This window comes from Somniosus microcephalus, chromosome 7 (genome assembly GCF_052327205.1).
Source record: "Somniosus microcephalus isolate GS21.2 chromosome 7, FLI_Smic_1.0, whole genome shotgun sequence".
Lineage (NCBI taxonomy): Eukaryota > Metazoa > Chordata > Chondrichthyes > Squaliformes > Somniosidae > Somniosus > Somniosus microcephalus.
Window position 1 is genome coordinate 254,055,720 of NC_140993.1, and position 26,800 is coordinate 254,082,519.

Below are 26,800 nucleotides of genomic sequence, written 5' to 3' on the forward strand. Positions count from 1 at the left end.
TGATAATACCCAACAAATACCTGTTCAAGTATAAACATAAAATGCCGGAAACACTCAGCAGGTCAGGCAGCATGTGTGGAGACAGAAACAGAGTTAACGTTTCAGGTCAATGACCTTTTGTTAGAACTGGAAAAAGTTAGAGATGTAACAGATTTTAAGCAAGTACAGAGGCTAGGAAAGGGGGGAGGGGAGGAAAGAACAAATGGGGAAGGTCTGTGATAGGGTGGAAGGCAGGACTAATTAAATGACAAAAGGGATGATGGTGCGAGGGAAAGGAGATGCTAAAGGGTCAAGTAAAGAAACAAAAGATGGGTCTAGAGGAGGTGTAAATGGGAATAGCAGAATCATCATCAACAGTTGCCATCTGAAAAAATGGGGGTCGAGGTTATGATCTGAAATATCTCAGCTTAGAGCCAAATGCTAGAGAGAGATTTCAACCATTTGCGATCCCTTTTTCTTTCCTAATCTGTATGTGAATAATATATTGGTTTAAATCAATCCTCATGTAACTGCGCCATATGTACTGAGCCTAACACATAATTTTGATACCATATTGGAAAACATATGTCTTTATCATATTGAAGCCATTTCCGTTTTATTTGTAGGCTAAATGGACCCAAAATCTTGGCATTATATTAATCCCAGAGGAAGAAATGATGTAAATTATGGTACAATTTTAAACAAAATTAAACCAATTTATGATGATAGGAATCTCGACTACTATCATTATGGCCCATGGTGGATGTAATTAAGTTAAATCATCTCAAAAAGCAAATTACTTATTGAACACTACTGCATTCGTGCCTTCTAAGGATTTGTTTGTGAAATGTAAACAACATGCAAACCATCTCATTACAGGAAGATTGCTTACATGCAGTCTCACTTAGATACTGGAGGATTTGTCGTTTCTATCTTATTGTGTAGTTTTCCTTTTAATACAAGCATTACACTGGATTGGCACGACTGATCAGCCCCCTTCCTCTCAGGTACAATTAGGAAAAAAAAGCAGAATGGAATCAAAGACTCAAATCTTAAATGTATTCAGCTTCCAGCAGAAGGACAGAGGCATCCTATGATTACAAATTAGTATCATCATAAAGGAGCCATCTGATTCTGCAAGGAAGGAGGATTAATGAGTGGTAAAAGCCTCCACTGTTAGAATGAACTTGACTGCCACTTCTCAATGTTGCCTCAGGATTTAATTTGATCTCTACTTAAGTCATAATGAATGTTAAAATGTGTTTTGTGCTGAATAGGGGACCCGTAGCAGTTTTAAATGCTATTTTGTCTCATGCTTAAGTCAGCTTTCATTCCCCTATTCTGACATAAAGCATCTTTGCAACATTAATTCCAGTCATATTAATCTATGGTTGGGTAACTTGTTCTTTTATCCAAATGCATTTATTATGAGTGCATGCCTGCTAGCCAGCCAATCTGAACGTGTTATCAATTGTAGTCAAGAGGGCAGACAAACTGCCTGTTCTGGGCCTCGGCCTGCAGCATATGTAGCTGATTGGATAACTAGTTGGTTGATCTCCCGTGGTGTTGCTCACATTAAGTCAAAGGATAGGTCTATTACTACGTTAAAGGCACTATATAAATGCAAGTTATTGTTCTTGTCGTTCATCAAAACTGATTAAGAAAACAAAACAAAAATCACTGAATCATATATGCATGTGTAAAATATGACAGTGAATTTTGTCCACATTATTTTACCCAGTAATTAGATTTGTGATTAATGACAGAAAGGAAAAATGTATGTAATAAGCTCTGAATTATGTGTGGCATTAATATTCGATGACTTATAATTCATTATCACTATTTCCTATATGCGCCGGACTGCTACTCCTGCATGTTGAATGGCAATCTAATTCGGTGAAAAACAATTTGGGTTATTCTGTTGCTTGTCGGGCCATCTCATTGTTGATCAGAAGTCATGGATTTGGTTGAGTTGCGTAGTTTGGGGGTGGGTGTTGGGGGGAGTCCAGAACAAGGGAGCATAACCTTAAAATTAGAGCTAGGCCATTGAGGGGTGATGTCAGGAAGCACTTCTTCACACAAAGGGTAGTGGAAATCGGGAACTCTCTGCTCCCAAAAGCTGTTGCAGTTGAGGGTCAATTGACAATTTCAAAACTGAGATTGCTAGATTTTTGTTAGGAAAGGGTGTTAAGGGTTATGGAACCACGACGAGTAGGTGGAGTTAAGATACAGATCAGCTATGATCTAGTTGAATGGTGGAACAGGGCTCGAGGGACTGATTAGCCTACTCCTGCTACTATGGCCGGAATTTTCCCGTTGCCATGCGTGTGAATTTGGAGGCGGGTCAGCTGTAAAAATTGCGAAAATAGGCAGTGACATGAATCTTGTCATTCATCTGGAAATGACTTATGAAATGATACTGGGCGGCCTGCTGGTGGCGCTGTCCAGGGAGAGTATAAATACTCGGGCACGGGCCCAGCTTGCTCAGGATATTCTTTAACGGGAACTAGTGAAGGACACAACTAGATCTCCATGTTGAAAAACAGTTGATTAAAGCCTTGTTTAACGCTTAGACCAAGTGCCGAGTAGTTTTCTTACGTCAGGCAGTGCGTTGGGAACCTGCCGTCCTTCCGCTTCCTCACATCTTTAACTCAGGCACGTTTCCCAGTGCGCCACAGACCTGACCAGAAGAGGAGGGCGACCTAATTCAACTCATTAAATGCTTGTTATCAGACCCTGAACAGGGTTTTTAACTGCATGTTTTGAATTTAACGGCATGAGCACAGGAAGCTCACCTGTGAAGGGGAGGTGGAAGCTCAGTGGCCATTGTGTGAGGGCATTAATTGACAGCTGGGAATACCACATAAATACACACATGCTACACCTCATTAGTTGCCTAAGGGGAAGGAAGGCTGTTGCTGACTCTATTTTCAGCACAGATTTAGGTTTCTGGAGTTTGCAGGTCATTTCTGCAACCTTGGAAGCCACTCTCAGCACATTGCTACTCACTATCACAACATTGAGGGATTGGCCCTCTGATCGCTACTTGACCTGCCATCTGCGACATCAGCATGGGTGCTGCTTATACTGTCTCACCTTGGACCTCAGAATCAGACCAAGATGAGCCCCACCACCAACAGCACTAGCCACACCAGCAGCAACCACAACAGCAGCCTTCTCCTCAATGACCTGATACTCCACAGGAGAGAGGTGGACAACATGGGGCTGCAGCATGCCGGAGGCGATAAACCCAACACAGGATATACAGGCAGAGGATGAGCTTCCTCAACATGACTGAACAGCAGTGCTTCAGGAGGCTCAGACTATCGTGCCAGGTCGTCGCAGACATTTGTAGCTTGCTGGAACAAGACCTGCTGCCCAGAGGACCTGGTGGACACTCCTTACCTGTGGCTGTCAAAGTCACCACCACCCTCAACTTCTTCACCTCAGGCTCCTCCCAGGGATCTGTAGCAGACATTTGCGAGATCTCGCAGTCGGCCGCCCACAGATGCACCACCCAGGCGACCGATGCCATGTTTCACAAGTCAGCCAATTATATCAACTTTGCCACTGATGAGGCCAGGGTTACTGAGCGAGCGTTCGGCTTTGTGGCTCTGGCTGACTTCGCACAGGTGCGTGGCATCATCGACTGCACACATGGCCATGAAGGCACCCCCTCATCACCCAGGAGTGTTTGTGAACCGCAAAGGCTTCCACTCCCTCAATGTACAGCTCGTCTGCAACCATAAAAAGATGATTACGCAGGTGTGCGCCAGATTCCCTGGCAGCTGTCATGACTCTTTCGTACTGCGCCAGCCCATCTTCGCTCCTCCAAACAGACTTACCAGCTGGCTGCTTGGAGACAAGGGCTATCCACTGAAGATGTGGCTCATGACACCCCTGAGGAGGCCAAGTACTGAGACCGAGGAACGTTATAATGAGAGTCACATCGCTACCAGATGTGTCATAGAACAAGCAATAGGCATGCAGAAGATGTGCTTGACAGATTTGGAGGAGCCCTTCAGTATGCACCGGCCAGGGTCTCCCGAATCATCGTCGTCTGCTGCGCACTGCACAACAAAGCGCAGCAGCAAGGATTGGAGCTGCAGGAGGAGCAAGGTGCAGAGCGCACAGCCTCTGAGGAGGAGGAGGACAAGCAGGTAGAAGATGAGGAGGAGGAGGAGGAAGCTGAGATGCAGATGCCACCAGCAGCGGCACACACTGCTGCCCGGGAGGTCCGGGATGGCCTCATCATGGCCAGATTTACTTAACTTGTTCCAATTCAGCTACATGGCTGCCACATGCTGTACTAAATTTCCCCCCAACCCCCCCCCACCCCCCCCCCCCAACACCATAAAGCATCCCTACAATGACCGATCCATTGCTCCCACCCAAAGCCCCAATGCTCGAGGTTAAGTAATGTCTATCCATTCACTCCAAGTGACAAAGCCACTTCCAAGGTTTGAGGCAAAAATGGACAAGACCAGAAAGTGGTGCAAAGAAATCCATTTATGTGTGTTATCAAAATAACTGAAACTTAGCACTAACATTTTTTTATGCACCCATGTGCTTACCGTTGTGCATCTACTTTTGTGTCATTTTTCTTGTCCAAGTGCTTCTACGAGGTGCACCCCCTGTGGCTTCAGCAGAGGTAGTTGCAGGCTGCTCACTTCCCTGCTGCGATTGTACAGGCGCTTTTGGCGGACGTCCTCTGGGCTTTGGAGTCTGTGATGGCCCCGCCAAAGTCTACTCCTCCTGCGACTCTGCAGGGGAAAACTCCGAGGAAGCACTTGGGGCTCTGACTGAGGGGGAGGCAACGGGGGAGAAGTGGGAGCACTTTGAGAAGAGCCCCCACTGCCATGTCCCCTCTCACCATAATCCCTCTCATGGGCCACCCGCACTTCCCTGCTAGCAAGGCGCTGGCGAGCGCCTTGCTGCACAGCAGTGGGGCGATGAAGGCCCAAGTCAATGACTCTTCCCTTCCCCGACTTCTCTGTCTCCATTTCTAGGGAGAGGCTATCGACAAACATCCACTATAAACCCACTAACTCCCACAGCTACCTGGACTACACTTCCTCCCACCCCTATTCCATTCTCTCATTTCTCCATCTCCGTCACATCTGTTCTGATGATGCCACCTTCCATAATAGTGCTTCCGATATGTCTTCCTTTTTCCTCAACCGAGGATTCCCCTCTACCGTGGTTGACGTGGCCCTTGACCGTGTCCGTTCCATTTCCCCCACTCTTGTTTGCACCCTTTCCCCTCCCTCCCAGAACCACAATAGGGTTCCTCTTGTCCTCACTTTTCATCCCACAACCTCCACATTCAACAGGTCATCCTCCCCACCTCCAGTGTGATCCCACCACCAAATACATTTTCCCCTCACCTCCCCTTTCAGCATTCTGAAGGGACCGCTCCCTCCGTGACACCCTTGTCCACTCTGCAGTCACCCCCAACACTCCCTCCCCTTTCCATGGCACCTTCCTGTGCAAGCACAGGAGGTGCAACACTTCCCCTTTTACCTCCTCCCTTCCCACTGTTCAGGGCCCCAAACACTCCTTCCAGGGGAAACAGCGATTTGCTTATCCTTCTTGCAATTCGCTGCTCACAATGTGGGGAGACCAAACGCAGATTGGGTGACCGCTTTGCAGAACACCTCCATTCAGTCCGTAAGCGTGACCCCGAGCTTCCGGTCACCTGTCACTTTAATTCTCCGCTCAACTCCCACTCTGACCTCGGCCTCTTACACGGTTCCAGCGAAGCTCAACGTAAGCTCGAGGAACAGCACCTCATCTTTGGATTAGGCACTTTACTAGATTCAACATCGAGTTCAACAATTTCAGACCATAACCTCTGCCCCTATTTTTTCACATGGTAGCTGTTGATGATTCTGCCATCCCCATTTACACCTCTTCTAGAGTCATCGTTTGTTTCTTTACTTGTCCCATTACCATCTCCTTTTGCTTTGCACCGTCATCCCTTTTGTCATTTAATCTCTCCTGCCTTCCACCCTATCACAGACCTTCCCTTTTGTTCTTTCCTCCCCTCCCCACTTTCGTTGCCCCTGCACTTGCTTAAAATCTGTTACATCTTTAACTTTTTCCAGTTCTGATGAAAGGTCATCGACCTGAAACGTTAACTCTGTTTCCCTCTCCACAGATGCTGCCTGACCTGCTGAGTATTTCCAGCATTTTCTGCTTTTATTTCAGCGTTTACATCTCTCCTAGAGAGGAGGTCTATAAGTGCCTGCCATCTGTTGTCCACAACTAGCATGTGCTCATGTGAGCGGCACATTTGCTGCTCCATGCAGGTGGTCATCCTTTCCGTGGAAGAGCACATCGTCGCCATCACCTGCGAGATGGAGGTGCTCATGTTGGAGATGGACTCCTCCATTCTCTGCACATTTGCAGACGCCGCAGCAATTGTTGCTGCCCCTCCAAGATCACCCTCTTTCTCGATGTACCCCGAGGCTCAGCGTCTGCATGCAGCTCAGCAGAGCTTGGAGCGTCCTGTGCCTTTTGGGAAGGAATCTCCACTGCTGTCCCTGTCAACACCACCTGCTCTTGCTCACTTGTGAATTGAGACACCAGATGACGGCTCTACTCTATGGCGCAAAGGACCCACCAAGGTGTGCGTATCTGCTCTGGTGCTGGGTGCGCTTGGGTCTGCTGCACCCTCAGAGGCTGGAGGTTCCTCTGAGGAGTCGTCTTCCTCCTCCTGCTGGACAGTGGGTTGGGGGGGAGGGGGAGGGGGCAGTTGATGGACCTGTGGGAGAGTAAAAAGATGAATTAGAAGTGTTATTATAAGAATGGGTAATGCTACTATTATGCACATGATGACATGTCACTGGCAGCTAACATCAGTCACCATATGGGTGACTGTTGTATGTCATGTTACTTTATGAGATGTGATTTTGTCACCAGGCTGCTGGGATGTCCCCCTCTCCCACTGCCAGCGTCTCTCGAGCTCCTGAATTTCCAGAGCTGCCTCCTCTGTTGCTGTGAGGTGTGCAATCACTGGAGGACCACCTGCGGTTCTCTCTCTCTCCTTGTTGTTCTGTGTTCTCTTCTCCCGCAAGGAGGGAAAGAGAAGGTTGAGTGAGAGTGATGGAATGAGTGTAAGGAATGGACGGGTTACATCCGTAGAGGGTGACTATGAGGGAGTGGGGTGCCAATGCTAAATGGCCTCCTTCTGTGGTGTTACTTGCTATGATTGCATTAGGATGAGGGTGAGTGTGAGGGGTGGTTAGTCAGATGGGGATGTGAGTATGTACATAGAGAGAGAGGGATGGGTGGACATGCTAGGTATATTTGTGAGAGGAATGATGTGCAAGTAGGCTTGGTAAGGCAGGGTGATGGGGATGTGTTGACAGGCACTTCAGGATGAAGGCGAGTGTGGCATTGCACTCAACCCTTCCTGACCTCGTGAGATCATTGAAGCGTTTCCTGCACTGGATCCAGGTCCTCCTCATCACATCCCTGCTGCTGACTGCCGCAGCTATGTCCAAACCAGGCTCTTTTTGTTGCTTGTGGAGGACTCCTTTGCCTGTCAGCAGGGAAGAGTGTAAGAAAGGGGGAAATCTTCATTTGAGTCTCTCTACTAACTAACTCCCAACTTGAGAGAGCACTAAGAACTAGCTCGATTAGTCAAGAGCCGATTGTGCGAAGTCAATACAGATATTTCCTTCTCAAGATGGGGAATTGTTGGAAATCATGAATTGGAAGAGTGAATTGTAAAAGAAATAATGGTTTTACAAAAGAAATGGGTTTGCCTAGCTCAGCAACCAGGATAAGCTGATGACACAGAAGAAACCAATCATGTCAGATAAAGAGTTGCACAAAGAGCTGAGGTAGTTTACAAGGGCATAACACAGAAACAGGCCTTCATGTAGGCATAGTTAGGCCTGATAAGAAGTTGAGTAAGGAGCCTTATGATAAACAAACTGATGTAAGAAAAAGGAGACTTACCATCAAGTAACTTTAAAGTAAGCTTTAAGTAACTTATAAACACACTATATACAAGAGAGGTCTTTACCATGCCTCTGGTAGAAGCCTCTTACAATACTGAACAGACCAGTATTTATACCAGTCCAACAGGAAGTGACATATGACAGGAAGTGAGGTATGTACACAGTTCATAGTTCACAGTTCATAGTTCACAGGAAGTGATGACATAACTTCCCGGAAGTTAGCATTTTTATCACATTCTTCCCTCCTGCAGGATTAGAAGGCTGTGGTCTACCTTTTGGTCCGCAGCCGCCGAACAAGGAAGAGTCGCACCCGTTTGGATTCCCGTCGTAGAGGGTCGCTGGTCCGCTTACATGCGGTTGGCCATTGGTCAGAGTCTGTGTGGCCTGGATTGCCCTGTGAAGGGTCGGGGAGATCATGGCTTCGAGTACGAGCCCCAATAGGTTCAAAGTCGGACTGCCTCTGTTCAGAGGGAGGTGCAGAGCTGGTCTGTGGCGGATCAGTACTTTCATGCGCGGTACTGGGAGGGTCGCAACCTTGAGCACGGGGTTCTACCGGCACCAAGCTAGTTGGTGTCCGATCAGGATCCTGGAGAGGGGTACCCGATAGGTCCCAAGAGTTTCCTGGTGAAATGCCATCACCCGATGTCCCACTAGGTCCTGGTGGGCAGGGAGCCAGATCCCGTAATGATACGGTAGATTCTCGGCCGTCGGAATATCGTATGTTTGCATAGGTGGGGTTGGCATCGGTTAGTTCAACCTCGTCTACGAGAGGGTCATTTTTAGACGTCCGAACGTATCTTCGGAGTAATACAGGTCCAGGAGTAGTTAGCCATGACGGGAGTGATGTCCCATGAGATGAGCGACGCTGGAATCCAAAGAACCGCTCATGAGGTGTAGTATTTGTGGCTGTAGAAAGCAGGGACCGTATAGAGTGCAATGCATCCGGAAGCACTGTTTCCCATTGCTGGTCTGGTAGGCCCCGAGATCTTAAAGCGAGACGTACGGAATTCCAGATGATACCGTTATACCTCTCTACCTGCCCATTTCCGATGGGATGGTATGGTGTTGTTTTGCTTGTAGCAATTCCCCGTTCTGAGAGGTAGTCCTTGAGTTCCCTTGACATAAAGGATGGACCCCGATCTGAGTGAATATAAGCCGGCATGCCACAGAGAGAAAATACCTGCTCAAGGCAGCAGATTACTGTGGACACCAGCATATTGGAGCAGGGGAAGGCAAACGGAAAACGTGAATATTCGTCGATCATGGTGAGCAAATATGTGTTCCGAGTTGAAGAGGGCACTGGGCCCTTAAAATCGATGCTAAGTCGTTGCATCGGTTGGGTTGCATGTATGAGTATACCAGCTGAGGGGCGGAAGAACTGAGGTTTTAATTCCGCACAAAGCCGGCATTCTGAGCATATTTTCTTTACATCTCCAGTGGAAAAAGGGAGATTCCGTGATCGTACGAAATGTAGCATGCGCGTAACGCCAGGATGACACAAACCATTGTGGACATCCATGAGAGTGGAGGATGACATAGTGGAGCAGAATGCCCGTGTGAGGGTGTCCGGGGCCACATTCTCCTTGCCAGGCCGATAGAGAATGGTATAACCAAAAGAGGCCAGTTCCATCCTCCAAAGTTGTATTTTATTATTCTTAATTTTGGTTCGTTTTCGATTATCGAGCATGAAGGCGACTGATCGTTGGTCCGTGATCAATGTAAAGTGCTGGCGAGCTAGAAAATGGTTCCACTTCCGTACTGCCTCTATGATGGCTGTGGCTTCTTTCTCAACCGGAGGATAATGTAGCTCGGCACCTTGTAAGGTCCTGGACATAAATGCTACAGGACGACCTTCCTGATTCAGAGTAGCCGAGATCGCCACCTCCGAGGCATCACATTCAACCACGAAAGGGAGATTCTCATCAATGGAGTGAAGAGCCGCTTTCTCCAACTGTTTTTTGAGAAGGTTAAAGGCTGCAACAGCCGCTGTTCCCAGTGGAAATGATCTAGCATGCAGCAAGGGTTGGATTTTGTCCGAAAAATGAGGAATCCATTTAGCGTAGTATGCAAACAGACCGAGAGCCCGACGTAAAGAAGCCGGATTCTTAGGTGACGGGAGCTCTTGGAGCGGGCGAAGTCTTTCTGGGTCTGGCTTAATGATACCATTGCCTACGCAGTAGCCAAGGATGTTGATGGTCGGTTGCGACTCAACAGATTTGGATTCATTCAGGGTCAAATTACGGCGATGGAGGGCATCCCAAAATTTTTGGAGGTTGGAGTCGTGTTCCTGTTGATCGTGACCTGCAATGGTAATGTTATCAAGATAGGGAAAAGTGTCCCTTAGGTTTTCCTGCTTAACCAGGCCATCCATTGCCCGTTGAAAGGCAGCCACTCCATTAGTAACCCCGAATGGGAGGCGACGAAATTGGTACAGCCGTCCATTAGCCTCAAAGGCTGTGTACTGCTTATCTGAGACCTTCAAGGGTAACTGATGATAGGCACTTTTTAAATCGTAAGTTGAGAACACTTTGTATTCGGCCAGTTTATTAACCATATCATCAATGCGTGGCAATGGGTAGGCGTCCAAGTCGGTATATTGATTGATGGTTTGCGAATAATCGATGCATAGTCGCTGTTTGTGAGGTTTTAGAGGGTTCTTGACAATGACGACTTGAGCCCGCCAGGGCGACGAACATGGTTCAATGATATCCTCTGCTAGAAGTCGAGAGATTTCAGCCGCAATAAAAGATTGGTCTTCCTGATTAAAGCGCCGCGATTTCGTTATTATCGGTTGGCATTGAGGCGGAATACTGGCAAATAATGAGGGTTCATCAAGTGAAGCTGCTGATAATGCACAAAAAGGTAATTTAGATGGTATATTAGAAATAGTAAGTCCGGGTTTGGATCCACCAAACTCAATGGTGAGTTTCTTATGCTGTTTTTGGAAGTCCAGCCCTAAGAGGAGATCACTACATAAGTCTTTGAGCACCGAAAGTCGGGTGGAGGGATACATACGACCATGAAGTGTCATATCAACAACACAAAAGCCGGAGATTCTGGTATTAAGTGATGACTGGGCCATCGCAATTGCCTGGTCCGATGGGAAGACATGTAGTTTCAATTTCGCAACAATCTGTTCCTTAATGAAACTATCAGTACTTCCTGAGTCAATTAAGGCATCTAAGGTATGCCCTTTAATTGAAATTTTTGTGGCTGCCTGAGACAGGTTCTGTGGGCAAGCAGCTGTAATTGGTGTCGTTGCACAGAGAGTGGCTAAAACTCTCGGTGTGCTTCTTCGGGAGAGAGCTCGAGAGGAAGCTTGATAGGTCCTAGCTGGAGCATCTTGATAGGCCCTAATTGGGGCAGTTCGGTAGGTCTTAGCTGGATTGGCCCTCGTAGAGGCCCTTGATAGGCAAACTTTAGCAAAGTGTCCTTTTTTCCCGCAATAACTGCAGATTGCATTGCGAGCAGGGCAGGTTTTCCTAGGGTGAAAAGCATCTCCACAAAAGAAGCATTCCTTCCTAGATTGCCAAGAGGCTGCTAAAGTGGGGTCGTCCTCCTCTTCTTCATCAGAATTATCAGAATTAGATTCCCCCATGATAGGGTTCACCTGAGACCGCTTGAATTGTCTGGTTGCAGCTACAGCAGCAGATCGAGATCTGGGCAGCTGATAGAGGTCTGCATTTCTCTTTGCCAAATCCAGTGAACAAGCTAGGTCAAAAGCTTTTTGTAGCTCAAGTGTTTTACTTTCTAGTAGACGCTGGCGTATAAATGGAGAGGCAATCCCGCAGATGAAAGCATCACGAATCATTTCTTGGCGGTACAGCTCAGCTGAGGCTGCCTGAAAGTTACAATCTACGCTGAGCCTGCGAAGTTCTTGCAGGAATTCGTCAATTGATTCCCCTGGCCCTTGTCGGGCTGTGGCCAGTAGATGTCTAGCATAGACCTCATTTGGGGTCTTCGCATACAGTTTCTTAAGTGCCCGAATCACCTCTTCGTAATTATCCCAGTCATCAACATATTCGAACACTTTTGGGGTCACATAATTGACAAGTATCTTCAATTTAGCAGGAGCATCCACTTTACATTCATCCAGAAAATTCTCAAAAGTACGATACCAATGCTTCCATACCCTGCCAGCTGCTGGTGTATTCGGGTCCAAGTCCAGACGAATAGGTCTAAGGATTTTCTCCATGATGGGTGGTTCCCTGGATCCTTAACTTCCGAGTTTGTCTGAAGGTCTAGTATTTGTCAGTGTAAATACTAAGTTACTTAAATTGATGTAAGAAAAAGGAGACTTACCATCAAGTAACTTTAAAGTAAGCTTTAAGTAACTTATAAACACACTATATACAAGAGAGGTCTTTACCATGCCTCTGGTAGAAGCCTCTTACAATACTGAACAGACCAGTATTTATACCAGTCCAACAGGAAGTGACATATGACAGGAAGTGAGGTATGTACACAGTTCATAGTTCACAGGAAGTGATGACATAACTTCCCGGAAGTTAGCATTTTTATCACACAAACTGTCTAGGAGAAAGTGCAAGATGTCCAAACAGGAGTTAAGCCGAGGGACAGGGGACAGGCGGGGTTTGCCGTAGGTACCTATTCCGCTGTAATTGGACAATTGAATGAGTAACAAATGATTGACGTGAGGTATCCACCGGCCCCCCGAAATAAAGTATATAACTGGGCAGCCAAAAGGGAAAAACAGGGAGAGAGCTTTCTCTGAGGCGGATCTCATGCTGGCTTTGGCCTAACACCTCCACCAGCCTCGGGAGACGACCAAAGAGGAAGAGACTGCTGCCGCAGGCGGCAGGGATCCGAGATCACCGTTCTGCCTCAACCCTCGTCTGTCCGCCCGTTCAGGGGCCGGTAAACCATTCTCCTCTGTTATGGGTTGTATGTCTACTATATCTACCCTGATTTAGTTATATTTGAACTGCCGCTCCTTAATAAAACAACCTATGACTCCTAAGACCCTTTTGGTAATGTGTGTGTGACCTGTGATCCAAATCTTACAGTGGTGTCAGAAGTGGGATCACAGAGCAGGAGTCATACGGACCTCGGTGTTGTGAGAACCAGGAAGACTTGTTCGACCACACGTGATCGTCGCTTAGACTGGGTAGGGAATTCTCAGAGAGGGAATGTGTCAAATAGGTGAAACCAGAGATGCAATGGCGTAGGCGTATCACCGGGAACAGTTGATAGATAGCCTGACGGAGGTGAAGCATAAAGAGGAGAGAGAGTGGGAGATAGAGAGGGAAAGAGATCTAAGCTGCATGCTAACCCATCTGAAAACTCAGCAAAGGAAGGAAAAAAACAGGGAATAAGTTGCTGAGAACACAGTTTAAAAAGCGAAGAAAAAAAAGAAACTTAAAGTTGAAACCAACACGGAAGCTTTCTGTGCCAAGAAAAATAAAACACAAGATTTGCTGAGTGAAAGGAACCTTAAAAAAAATGCTGGAATTTCAGTTTGTGTGAAAGTGTGTGTTAGTGTGGAAGTGTGTGTTAGTGTGGAAGTTTCCCTGACTATGAATGTTTAAGAAGTTACAGTATTCCTTTTGTCTGAAAGTCTGTCTTTAAAAGAAAGTGTCTATTAGGTTTGTTTTGGCTCCACCCACTTCTCTGTGCATAGAGCTAAAAGCCGTTTAACCCTTTGTAGTCTTGTCTTGGATGTTGGCAGTTTTAAGAAAGTGTGAACGTGTTGAATATGTTCATTTCAATTTAAGATTGTGTACCTAGAAGTGGGAGAAACTTTGTGATTCACATTGTAAGTTAAAGACACTGCTGTGGATATATTTTGACTGGGACGGCTTGTACAGCAAACTGTAAATCAGAGGCAGTTTGTTTCACAAAAGATAAGCTTCAGCCTTGAAGTTACGGTTGCCATGGTTTCTGATTGTCTGGTAGAAAATGAATCTGGACTTTTGAAAGTATTTTTCTGAAAGTACACATTTTTAATTGGATTACAAAAAAAGGTTTGCTTTTTTGTGGTTTAAATTAAAAATGTGAGGTTTAATTTTCAACCATTTTGAACATTTACAAAGCACTGTCTTCTTAATTTGGGTACTGCAAGTCCGAGACGCCCACTGTCTAAGTTTTTGACAAGTAAGAAGTAATCAGTTATTATAAATTTGGTTGAAAGAGAACAAATAAATTAGTCTATGATGAAATAAAGAAAGGAGAAAAGGAAAGAATCTGATCCTTTTCTACTTTCAGTGTAGTGTCCCTTAAAAAAAAACTTGTATGAATGTTTCGAAGCTACAAACTGAGTGAAGCTCTGCCCTTTTTCCTTTTGTGTAAAATGTTCATGATTTGTTTAAATGTGAAAAACTAATTGCTTTCCAGTTATTTTCAGTATTTTTACAGCCATTTGGAAAGGCATCTGAAGAAAGGACAATAAGAAATATGGCGTAATTTACTGTTTTCTGCAAGCATGTGCTATTTTGTTTTGTTTTATCTGTTCTGTAGTGTGGTTAGTTAATAAAATATTGGTCTGAATTAAATTGGAATTATTAAAGTTAACTAACCTATTAAATTATGAAAACCCAACTGTCTTTTTCCATCGGGAAAGTTTACATTTTTTTTTTTTTTTTATAAAGTGAAGTGACGCAATTGCGAGCATCTTACAATATTTGCCCACCTTCTTACAAACCTGCCAAGGAGTTAACCCTTTCTGCTGACAGATGTTTTTTTTAAATTTACCACACAATAAATTTCATTCAGCAATACAAAAGTTGAAGATATTGGACATTATTAAATTTAAGTTTCTTAATGTTAAGTGAATATTTCCCCACAGTGACAGAAGGAAAATTACGATTTGATGAATTAACCCATTGGACTCTTAAGCAGAGCCACAATGGATTCTCTGCTTTCTTTTGTTATGTGGAAGTTACCTTGTAAACTAATTGTAGCACTTCTGTCTTTAATGTTAAAACACCATGTAAACCACCTAGCCTGGGAATCACTTGTTTCTGAAATTGGAGCTGATAAGATAAGATACGAGAAGGGGAAATCTACCTAAAATTAAAGGGGATAATTAAATTTTCATTAGAATAAACTGGTTGAGAGCAGTGTCGGTGGTCCTGCCAATTGCTGTGTATCAAGGAAGGTTTGTGGGGAAATAAAATTGAACATTGACAAATCCTGTCAGTCCAACAACACTGCTATTTGGATTTGGGATATGTTTGATCTGATAAAAAAGTGTGTTAATAACTTGGACCAAGTGGAAATGTTTGATCTAGGTTTTCTATCTTTAATATTGTACTGGACAGTAAAGTTCCTCCAGGGCTCATGAATGAGATAGAATGGCAATTAATGGGATGTTTAAAATGGGGAGAGGAAGTGATTGAGGGTGTAAGATAGAAACAGGAAAATTACACTACCAAATGAGAATTTTTCCCTAACTTTCTAGTGAAAGTCAGAAAGTGTAGTTAAGAACAGTAAATTGATAGCTTTCTCTTGGAGACATTGGTGCCCCTGCCTATTCTGAACCGTTTAAGAAAACTGAATTTGATCGTCCGGCCACTACCCGAGACATCGGCGGAAGATGAGCAAAGATCTCCAGACAATCTTTTGATAAGATCACCTGAAAGCCTAAGAATGGTTGGTATCAGATGGCACATGTGGCATGATATTGAGTGTGCAAATGTGATTTGTTACATATGATGCAGTTAGCATGCGGGAAGGCATGGTGAATCTGCACTGAAGAACGGGTCTCAGACATGCTCAGTTACTTGACAACAGCAAGACATGAAATGGATAATGTAGCTCAGGAGAGTGAGACAACTTTTAAAGCATTGACACATACTCCGTCGAGAAACTATCTCATTAATGAAACAATCAGAATAGAGTTAGACACACTGGTACCTGTTAGAGGGATTGAAATTGAAGTTGAAGTGGAGAGTTACATGGAATCTGGATTGGGACAATTGAGGCTAGGGAAAAATAAATTTAGTAAGAATTATCCACAAGATGGATACAAGTAAAAGAGAGATCTGGAGAATCTTTTAAGTCCATGATTTGTTGATTAGATGTTAAACTGTAGCTTTCTTTACAATGTCTGTTTTCTTTGTCTGCATCATTGTCGCTTGAAATCACTTGGTCGATGTGCAAATGATTATAAAACTGAATTATAACTTGTAACTGTAATAATTGTGTTTTGTAGGTAACAGAGTGCGGGGAAAGCCAGTACAAATCCAGTATGAGGTGGTTTTGGTGGTGCCTCCTGTGTCACTACTACCGTAACTACCATGCTTTACGGTTCTAACAGGACCTGTCCCATTCATAGCCCCAGTTTCTGCTTCACACCACATCTACCCACAACCATCAAACAACACGTTTTACTCAGCATCAAAACCGATGCTCAAGTGAAACTGACAGTAAATGAGACTCTTAAGTATGAGTTGCACAATTATGAGGCACAATTGGGTAGGACATTCCCCTATTGTCTGAGGGCTTCTGTGAGCTGGTGATGTGGCTGAACACCTCCCTAAAGCATTTTTATGTTTTGGAGTAAGACATCGCGAGAATAAATATTGAAATTGACAGCATTGGGGATGATTTGCACTGGTGGGATATTGGACTTAATACATCAGCATACCCTTAGGTTCGTATTATTTCACACACTCTGGTAGTTCTCCAACTTGTAATGATAGTGTATTTGATATATATAACCCATGTAGCAAGACTTTGATGTATAAGCCAATTGTGTACTCATGCCTATGACTAACCAGCACCAACAAATTAATTGAGCACACCGAAAGAGAAGATCCGAAGCAACGTAGAGGAGACCCCAGGCGGGGTAAGATCAGGAAAAATAGGAGAGACAGAGGATACCCCAGGCGGGGCAGAATTGGAACACAGGAACAGTGAACTGAACCTGTGGGAGGGGTCGGAGTTTGCTCCTTCCCCTCAAAGGAGTTGGCCTGTAAGAAAGAGGGAAATCTTCATTTCCGAGTCTCTCTACTAAATAACTCCCAAATTGAGAGAGATTAATAAGAACTAGTTAGATTAGTCAAGAGCCGATTGTGAGAAGTCAATAAGGATATTTCCTTCTCAAGGTGTGGAATTGTAAGAAGTCGCAAATTGGAAGAAATTGTGAATTGTAAAAGAAATAATGGTTTTATAAAATAAATGGGTTTGCCTAGCTCAGCAACAAGGATAAGCTGATGACACAGAAGAAACCAATCATGTCAGATAAAGAGTGCACAAAGAGCTGAGGTCATTTACAAGAGCATAATGCAGGAACAGGCATTCATGTAGGTATAGCTAGGCCTGATAAGAGGTCGAGTAAGAGTCTTATGATAAACAAACTGTCCAGGAGAAAGTGCAAGATGTCTAAACAGGAGTTCAGCAGAGGGATGATCTCATGGGGATAGGCGGGGTTTGCCGTACGTACGTATTCCTCTGTAATTGGACAATTGAATGGGTAACAAATGATTGACGTGAGGTATCCACCGGCCCCCTGAAATAAGGTATATAAACGGGCAGCCGAAAGGGAAAAACAGCCAGAGAGGGCGAGAGCTTCCTCTGTGGTGGATCTCATGCTGGCTTCGGCCTAACACCTCCGCCAGCCTTGGGAGACGACCAAAGAGGAAGAGACCACTGCCGTAGGCTGCAGGGATCTTGAGATAACCGTTCTGCCTCAATCCTCGTCTGTTCGCCCGTTCCGGGGCTGGTAAACCGTTTTCCTCTGTTATGGGTTGTATGGCTACTATGTCTATCCTGATTTAGCCATATTTGAACTGCCGTTCCTTAATAAAACGACCTATGACTCCTAAGACCCTTTGAGTAATGTGTGTGTGACCTGTGATCCAATCTTACAAGAGGACACCATCCCCCCCCGCGTGCTCTGACCGTCTCCACAAGAGTATGCTTGGATGAATCCGAGAACCATTGTGCAGCCCTCTGCCTTTGGCGATCCAAGTTTTAAAAGCTTTAGCTGTACTATGGCCCTTCTTTCATACCTTCCACTCTCCTCTAGGAACTTTCAAGTGAGTTTAGTGCAAGGCTCCTTTAAATAGGGGCACTGGAAATGAGTCATCAATGATGTTATCAGACCCACACAATTTAATAGGCCGGGAAATGCGCATGACTCTTTCAATTGGGGCCATTAAGTGAAAATTGCTCTGAGCAGCGCGTAACTCAGAACATCGCATTTCCGACCCGCTATGCGCCCACACGCACCCAACCCGACGCAAAGGTGAAAATTCCAGCCTCTGTTTCCATTGATGAAGTCTGACTGGATATTTGCTTGATTTGAATGCAAATTCTCTGGGCCTGGAATGCCCGGCTGTACACTGCGCCACCTCAGGCTGGATGACAGGCAGCGATAAGTGCAATGGCGGAGTGGTAGTGGTGGGGTCAGGAATGCTGTATTCCTGAGAGAGGACAGCAGGTTCCTGCTCCACTGACCCACTCCCACTCCCACTCCCCTGGGGCAGCACCTCAGCATCCCTACCAATCTGCTGGAGCACAGATTGCTGGCCTGCTGCGGCACCGTGAGATCCCCGGGGGACTGTGGTGGACCCAGTGACGATGGCAGCAGTCAGAGCTTGTGCGGCATCAAGCTGAGACTGCATGAGAGCAGTCCGAGACTCGATGCCACCAACCATTGCCTACATTACAGCACTAAGACGTTGTGTCACTTCTACCTGTGCTGCAATGGAAGCTGCCACATCGCCCATGACATGCGTCATGAGGTCTGGATCCGCATGGTCTTTCTGGGAGTCCACCATCCTCTGCAGAGTGGAAATGATGGGCTCCATGGTGTGCGCAGAGCTCTGTGCAATGTTGAAGGTGGATTCCTCCATGTTCCTTACCATTGCCAAGAGGCTCTCAGGCACCCTTGCCATTGCACCTATCATCTCGGTGTGCATGGCCATCACCCTTCTTGTGAACGCCTCCCCATCGAGGTCCTCATCTGAGTCCTGTGCAGCAGAACTTGCACGCAAACGCGTCCTCCGGGGAGTTGGCTCCCGAGCTACCCTTTCCCCCTGGCCTTGCTGCAGCCTGCTCGTCCCCGGTACATCACCCAGTGCAGACCCCTATACTAAACTTGCCTCTAAAGATCGCATGGTGCCAGTATCTGAGGTGGTGTCTGCGGGTGAGAGATACAGTGACGCGGTGCTTTGCTCCTCCTCCTCTTCTCCTTCCTCACTCTCAGTGGGGGGCTCAGGGACAGGCTGGGCATCTGGTTGCTGATTCTCTGAAAGCATAAAGGAACAAGACTCACGTTAAGGTGAGGGAAGGGGGACAGGAATGCAGACAGTATCAGGAGCTGGAAAGTGGAAAAGGCTTGTGGTGCGAGGGGGAAGTGGGATGAGCGGAGAGGGGCTGAAGATACCGTTTTTGCCCCCAAGGGGATTGATGTCACAGACGGTCATGGCGCCCACCACCTGTTGCCGATTGAGTCGCAGCACTCGCTCCTCCAGGTCTGAGAGCTGTTGGAGCTGCGCATCACCCCCGCCTGTTCTCTGCTGCTCCCTCCTATTGTGAGCCTTCTTGGCCTGCAAGAGAAACAAATGTGTGTGAGTCAGAGTCCAGCTATGTGTTTGGGAGATATACCTGCTGTAGGTGAATAGCTGTGATTGTAGGCAAGGCGTGAGATGTGGATGTGAATTTGAGTAGGTGAAGATGCTTTTTGGGTGAGTGGTGGAGGTGTGGTGGTTTGTGCAGTGTGCACAGACTGAGGTTCAGGTGCTGGTATGTAGGAGCTGTTGAAGCATGTACTCACCTTGACCACCCGAGTGAGGTCGTTGAATTTCTACCGGCACTGTGTCAGGCTGCGTACGCCCACACTGGGCCACTTCCCTCCATATTACCCTGAACACCTGGGGCAATGGCCTCCTTCCAGTGTCCGGGAAAAGCATTGCCCTTCTTCGCTCCATTCCCGCGACCAATGCCTTGTTCGGGAAACGACGAGCTCTCTCCCTGGGAGTGGGATCAGCCATTACGATCAGGGGATTGAGTTCTTTGCAGGTCGCCTTCACAGCCAGCACTGCGGATAATGAGGACCTGCACAATGATGCAGCCTCCCCTTTAAGAGCTGGAAGGGGCCAGTGTGAAGGATCATTCTTGATTGCATAGCACCTGAAATTCATTAGCGCTCTCCTGGTAGCATTAGTGCTTGATTTAGCGTTCCAGCTCTTTCCAGGAATGCTAACAGCCAAATTTAGGGAAACCTCTGACTCATTAGTGCCTGGCGCTAATTTTTCACGATTTCAAAATTTAGCGCCCCAAACGAGGCGATACCGAATTTCTCCCCCCATGAATATGGTTGGCACATGTACAACCTGATCAGATACACCAACCAACCCACTGGCAGTTGTGGGGCCCACTTGGTCCAGGCCAGGGCTAAGGCCTGAATGCCTGTAGGTTCGGCAGAGGTGAGGGGTGAGGGCGGAGGTGGAGAACAGGAACTTACGCCAAGATATGCCAACACCATGGATTTTCAGGGACGGCATGGTCACCTTGGGGAAATATTCAGTCCCTTCCGAGTGCACTTCCTGCAGCAAGATTTCTGTTATCCTCAAATCGGGCACCCTGTTCCTTCCTGCACCGCTGAAAGATGTGTCAGCTAACTTCCAAACAATGCCCTTTAAGGTCCTGCAGCAGCAACATATAAACTTCCTCTCCCTAATTTGTGTGAATCCAATTCCAGGCATTATCCATGCCCATTGTAATGACCTGAACCAGGAATTATGGGCCACGTTCAGCTTGTTTGGAGTCAGGTGCATTTGGTCATTGCATCCCCTGAATTTTAGTTGGGCTGTGTAGGGGGGGCGGGGGTATGGGTTTGGGGATCAGCCTCACAGATAAAGAAATGCAGAGTTTTGATCCTTGGTCCACGCTGCATTAGCTGATCTCAGCCCAGTCAGCAGCAGGGGTGTGACAATTGGCCACTTTGACTTTGGGCTGTGGAAGGTTCACTAAACTGACTCCTGGGATGTGGGGATTGTCCTATGAGGAGAGACTGAGGAGACTTGGCCTATATTTCCTAGAGTTTAGAAGAATGAGAGGTGATCTCATTGAAACGTATAAAATTCTTAATGGGCTTGACAGGGTAAATACTGGAGGGTGTTTCCCCTGGCTGGGGAGTCTAGAACACAGGGGCACAATCTCAGAATAAGGGGTCGGCCATTTAGGACTGAGATGAGGAGAAATTTCTTCACTCAAAGGATTGTGAATCTTTGGAATTCACTACCCCGGAGGGCTGTGGATGCTCAGTCGTTGAGTATATTCAAGACAGAGATCGATAAATTTTTGAATACTGAGGGAACCAAGGGGTATGGGGATCGGGTGGGAAGGTGGAGTTGAGGTAGATGATCGGCCATGATCTTATTGAATGGCAGACCAGGCTCGAAGGGCCAATAGACCTACTCCTGCTCCTATTTTATATGTTCTTATGACGGAATATTAGCCCAGGATTCCTCGTGATTGGTATCCCACACCCTCGATTCAGTGTCACCAGCAAAGTGATTAGCTTGAGTTACTGGGTGTGAGTGTGAAGGATATGAAATAACATTAGTAGGGTATTAGTCAATAATTCAGGGTGTTTCAGGAATTTTGTTTCTTATTATCCATATGTGTTAGTCTCAGTAACTTCCCCTAGACAGTACTCCTGATCTTACAGCAGTTAGTTGGTTGGCCCATTTTGAACTCATCCAAAACCCGGCTGCCCGTGTCCTAACTCGCACCAAGTCCCGTTCACCCATCACCCCTGTGCTTGCTGACCTACACTGGCTCCCAGTCTGGCAACGCCTCAATTTTAAAATTCACATCCATGTTTTCAAATCATTCCATGGCCTTGCCCCTCCCTATCTCTGTAACCTCCTCCAAACCTCCCAGATATCTGTACTCCTCCAATTCTGGCCTCTTGCACATCCCCAATTTTCATCGTTCCACCATTGGTGGCTGTGCCTTCAGCTGCCTTGGCCCTAAGCTCTGGAATTCCCTCCCTAAACCTTTCTGCCTCTCTCTCCTTCTTTAAGATGTTCATTAAATCCTACCTCTTTGACCAAGCTTTTGCTCACCAGTCCTAATATCTCTTTATGTAGCTCGGTGTCAAATTTTGTTTGATAATGCTCCTGTGAAGTGCCTTGGGACCAAAAGCAATTTTAAAAAATTCGTTTATGGGATGTGGGCGTCGCTGGCAAGGGCAGCATTTATTGCCCATCCCTAATTGCCCTCGAGAATTGCCTTCTTGAACCGTTGCAGTCCGTGTGGTGAAAGTACTCCCACAGTGCTGTTAGGGAGAGAGTTCAAGGATTTTGACCCAGCGACGATGAAGGATCGGCGATATACTTCTAAGCCAGGATGGTGTGTGACTTGGAGGGGAACTTGGAGGTGGTGGTGTTCCCAAGCGTCTGCTGCCCTTGTCCTTCCAGGTGGAAGAGGTCGCGGGTTTGGGAGGTGCTGCCGAAGAAGCCTTGGCGAATTGCTGCAGTGCATCTTGTAGATGGTACACACTGTAGCCACGGTGGAGGGAGTGAATGTTTAAAGTGGTGGATGGGGTGCCAATCAAGTTGTTGTTGCTGTTCTCCATCATGTATTTTCAATGGGAATGCATGATGTCAGGTGTAACACAGACCTTGTGTTGAATGCTGGTCTCAAATACTAAAAGGGCTTACATTATTTCACAAACAAACAAAATATAAAATGCATCATTCACTAATTGTCAATATGTTTTAGGCTGAATTCTTGCTGTTAAACATTTTATCCAAAATGGTTTTCCTCAGCTAACTAGCAATCCTGCTGGACTTTTAAAAAGGTGGGCCCTGCTTGGAATCAAGACAGCCATGGAAAATACATTCAGACACAATGTCAACAGCTAGCAAGTAGAATCTCATTATGTACCAGGAATGGAATGCAGCAATTCAACTTTCATAAAATGGATGTGAAATATCTCATAATTAGTAATGATAGTTTTGCATTATTAATATACTCATTATAACATGATCTGTGTACCAACAAAAGCTTTTGAAATGCAGAACAGCCAGGGTTACACTCCCCCTCATTATCCATTAAAAATAATCTTCTGTGAAGTGTTAATCTAACAGCAGAGCGACATATTCAGATGGCTGCAATCTTTCCCAGTCTGCGTGCCGACACAGGATAGCACATCTGCACCTGATGTCTCTTTCACCTCTCACCCGCATCATTGCTGGGCCTAGCAGCAACTCTCACTAAAATTTTTATTTAATGAGCAGTGTACCTTTCCATTGGGCAGTACTTTTAACCAAAGGTTAGTAAAAGGCACATCGTGGTACAGTATGTCATTTCGGAGTCCAACATTTCAAAATTAGCACATAAACTGGAGATTGCCAATAGCTGCTCTGATAGACATGATGTAGATTATTTAAAAAAAAAATCACATCCAAAGAATAGGAAATATTTTTACTCACATTATCTGCCCGATTACAAGGGAAAGCTTCAAGTATGGATTTCACGAGCCTCTTTTAAAGTAGTCCTTTAGAATGTGACCATTTATACCCATTAACGCACACACATAATGCAAGGAAAGAGTTCAGAGAGATTGACCACTCTAAAATAAAAGGCCATTCTGAACTGAATAAAATAATTCTCGCGTAACCTGCCAGATAAAACTAAAGATCTTTCCTATTATGCCTTGTATGTTTATTTGCAGATTATACAATGGATGACAAATCCACCAACTACATAACTAAAAATTGAGATAAGAGATATAAAATCTTTGAATCCAGAAAGCTAAACCTCAGTGTTGCATGCCTCACTGAGGTGCAATATTTTGTTATCCATTCATCTCTTCGAGCCTGAAAACTCAAGATAGATTAAACCACCCACCCACGCCCCCCTCTCAAATTAATATACATGTTGAAGATAATCCAATTCCATTTGGCTATGGACAAGAACAACCTGTTTCTTTCTATATCATAATGGTAACTGTTATGTAGCAAGAATTGTTGAAGATAATCCAATTCCATTTGGCTATGGACAAGAACAACCTGTTTCTTTCTATATCATAATGGTAACTGTTATGTAGCAAGAATTATACAGGTTCAGCTGCTTCCAGTGTGGTAGACTGCACAGCAAAATGTGGCCTTATCAATCAAACATATAATACATTGAAAGTTAGACTGCAGTTTCAGTATCAATGTGCACGTTTCTGCTGACTTGTTCTCTTCCCTTTCCATGAATAAAGGCTCAGTGTTAGAGCACACTTGCATGCTCCGGTACTCAGTTGGTGTTGAAAAGCACTAGGAGAGGCAGAGACATCTGTACAGGCTGTTTCTCCCCATCTCCCCCGCAACCCCCCACCCCCTTCAAACCCCAACACCTCCATCCCGGCTTTCTTCATCTTCCCCTTCTGGTTTCCCAATATGTACCTCTCCTTCCTCGAGTCAGGGAACCCTAATGAGAGGCAGTGTTCTGAAACCAAAGCATTCTCCGACTCGCTCTCTGAGGTTTAGCAGGAGAAAAAACAACAGATTGTGAAGGATGATCTCATACCTATATGGAGAGGTCAAGAAAAGAGAAGGGGGGGAAAAAAAGACAGATTAGGGTTTACAGATCTGATTGCTGGCCAGCGGTCTCTACTGCACAGCACGTGTGGCGATGGGGAGGAGGACGGAATTGTTCTCGGCTCTGATGTTCCCCCCCCACGGTCAAATAGCCTGCCAACACCCACAGTCATGCCTCATGGTACCAGAGAGCACACAACACCCAAAGAACGGTACCCTTGCAAAAACGTAAAGGAAGTTGAGAAAATTTTTGAAAAAGAAAACAAAGAGAACAAATTCTTTAAGGTAGTCACCACAAGATATTGGCTAGTAAAAGTCCACAAAGTTGGGAAGGGCTGAAAGACAGATAGATAGAGAGAGAAGCATGTAAATAACAAAAGCAAACTGAACTTCAGAGCACACTGCTGACTTAACAGTGGAAAAGGCAGAGAAACTATTCTTCTGAATTCCATGGAGCTATTGTGATACAGAAGACTATTGGATACATATGATTGATGGGCAGATAGAAAATGGTGGTGGATGGAGTGTATAGGAGACAGAATTGGGAATACATCATGGGAGGCATGAGCGGGTACCAGTGAGGATGGAGAATCACAGTTAGAAGCATAAGGAATGCACTTTAAAAAAGTCTTCAATGGATTAATTGGAGTTCATATCTTGCCCTTGGTTACTCTGATAATTAGGCTAATATATCTCAACTCCCCAAAGAGTGGTATGATAGTAGGGTTCGTGGGATTTCATTGGGACAAATCAAAAATAGACGATGGTGCCCATTCATTAATTTAGTCAAGTTGCCCAAAAGAAATGTGCTCAAAAAGTTTTTAAACATCTACCATTAGGTGTTTCTATTGTTTAGACTATACGCTTGTCCTGGACATATAATTAGTGAAGCGTAATCTACAATTTCTGCACTGGCTTATTGCGATATACTTACGCACTAAACATAGGCTATTTCAATATATCTGTAAACATTCTTTCTCTACTTTTGATCCTTACATTATTATTTCATCTGAAGATTATATTGAATTTTAAAAATTTATATCTGATGCATTGCCATTGCATTTATGTCAGAGGGATTCTTATTATACTGCGGTTCTTAATCCACAACTCTTGTTATTGCTAATAAACACAAAAGTTGGATCAGAATTTCTTTACAGCAAAGAATCAGAATGACAAATTTAAATATTATTCATGATTCAGTAGTAACTTTCAAAAGGGAATTGGATATATAGTTGAAAAGGAAAAAAATGCAGGGCTATGGGCAAAGGGCAGGGGAGTGGGGCTAATTGGATAGCTCTTTCAAAGAGCTGGCACAGGCACGATGGGCCGAATGGCCTCCTTCTGTGTTGTATCATTTGATATACAGATGAACTTAGAATCTGCAGAGACATCCACAAATAATGTACAGAAATAATGATTGAAAATGTTGACATGAATGCACTTTTAATGTAGTGTTTCTAAATCACTTTCTTTCCTCACATACTTAAGCATTTACCAGCCACACATCTTCTGCAGTGGTGTTGCAGGGCTGTACTGAAGTAACAGTCTTGGCTGCTCGTCTTGTTCAACTAGTTATTATAGGATAAAATAAACTGCTAGAAATTTGAGCATCAAACATGTTACGATTTTAAAAAAGTTTCAATCTGAACAGATGTAAAATCTGCAAAAATACAGGGATAAAGAAAAACTGTCAACACTGGAAATCAAGTAAAGATGCACAAACAGCAAGTCAGTATCTGAGAGAAAAATTATAGGCACATCAGAAAAATAACCTTGCATAACGAACTTAGTGGGAAATAAAGATGCACCTACCTAAATCTGCATTGTGAATGGAAGCATACCAAATCCTGTCTTAGCCATCACCATTTATTGATAAATATCTTATTCCTGTGGTGAATCACCACACAGAAGAACCACTGACAAGATCCCGTAGATTAAAGCGATTTGATAAATAAACAGTGTACCTCGTCACCCAGAAGGGAAACGCCACGTTCTGCAGCTTTTGCGTTTGAAAATTAATCGAGCTTGTTTGAAAATAAAAGGTTCGTCTAGCCACTTGGGTGTCAATTAAAAGCCACACACTGGAAGCTGCAATGCTTTAATGAGATTGTGAAGTAAATAGCATTGCATTATAGGAATAGAAGAAAGAATATTATGAACATTTAGTACCAAGAAAAAACTATACATGGAATCGTCTGCATGTCAGGTTTGCTAAATGTTTTTAGAATTTGAGAATACATGAATACTATGTTGGAGACCAAACAGTAAATAAAGCACTGGTAGGATAATTACAGCTCAACTTCAGGTTCATTTGGCAGATGACATTTCTTGATGAATTCTGTC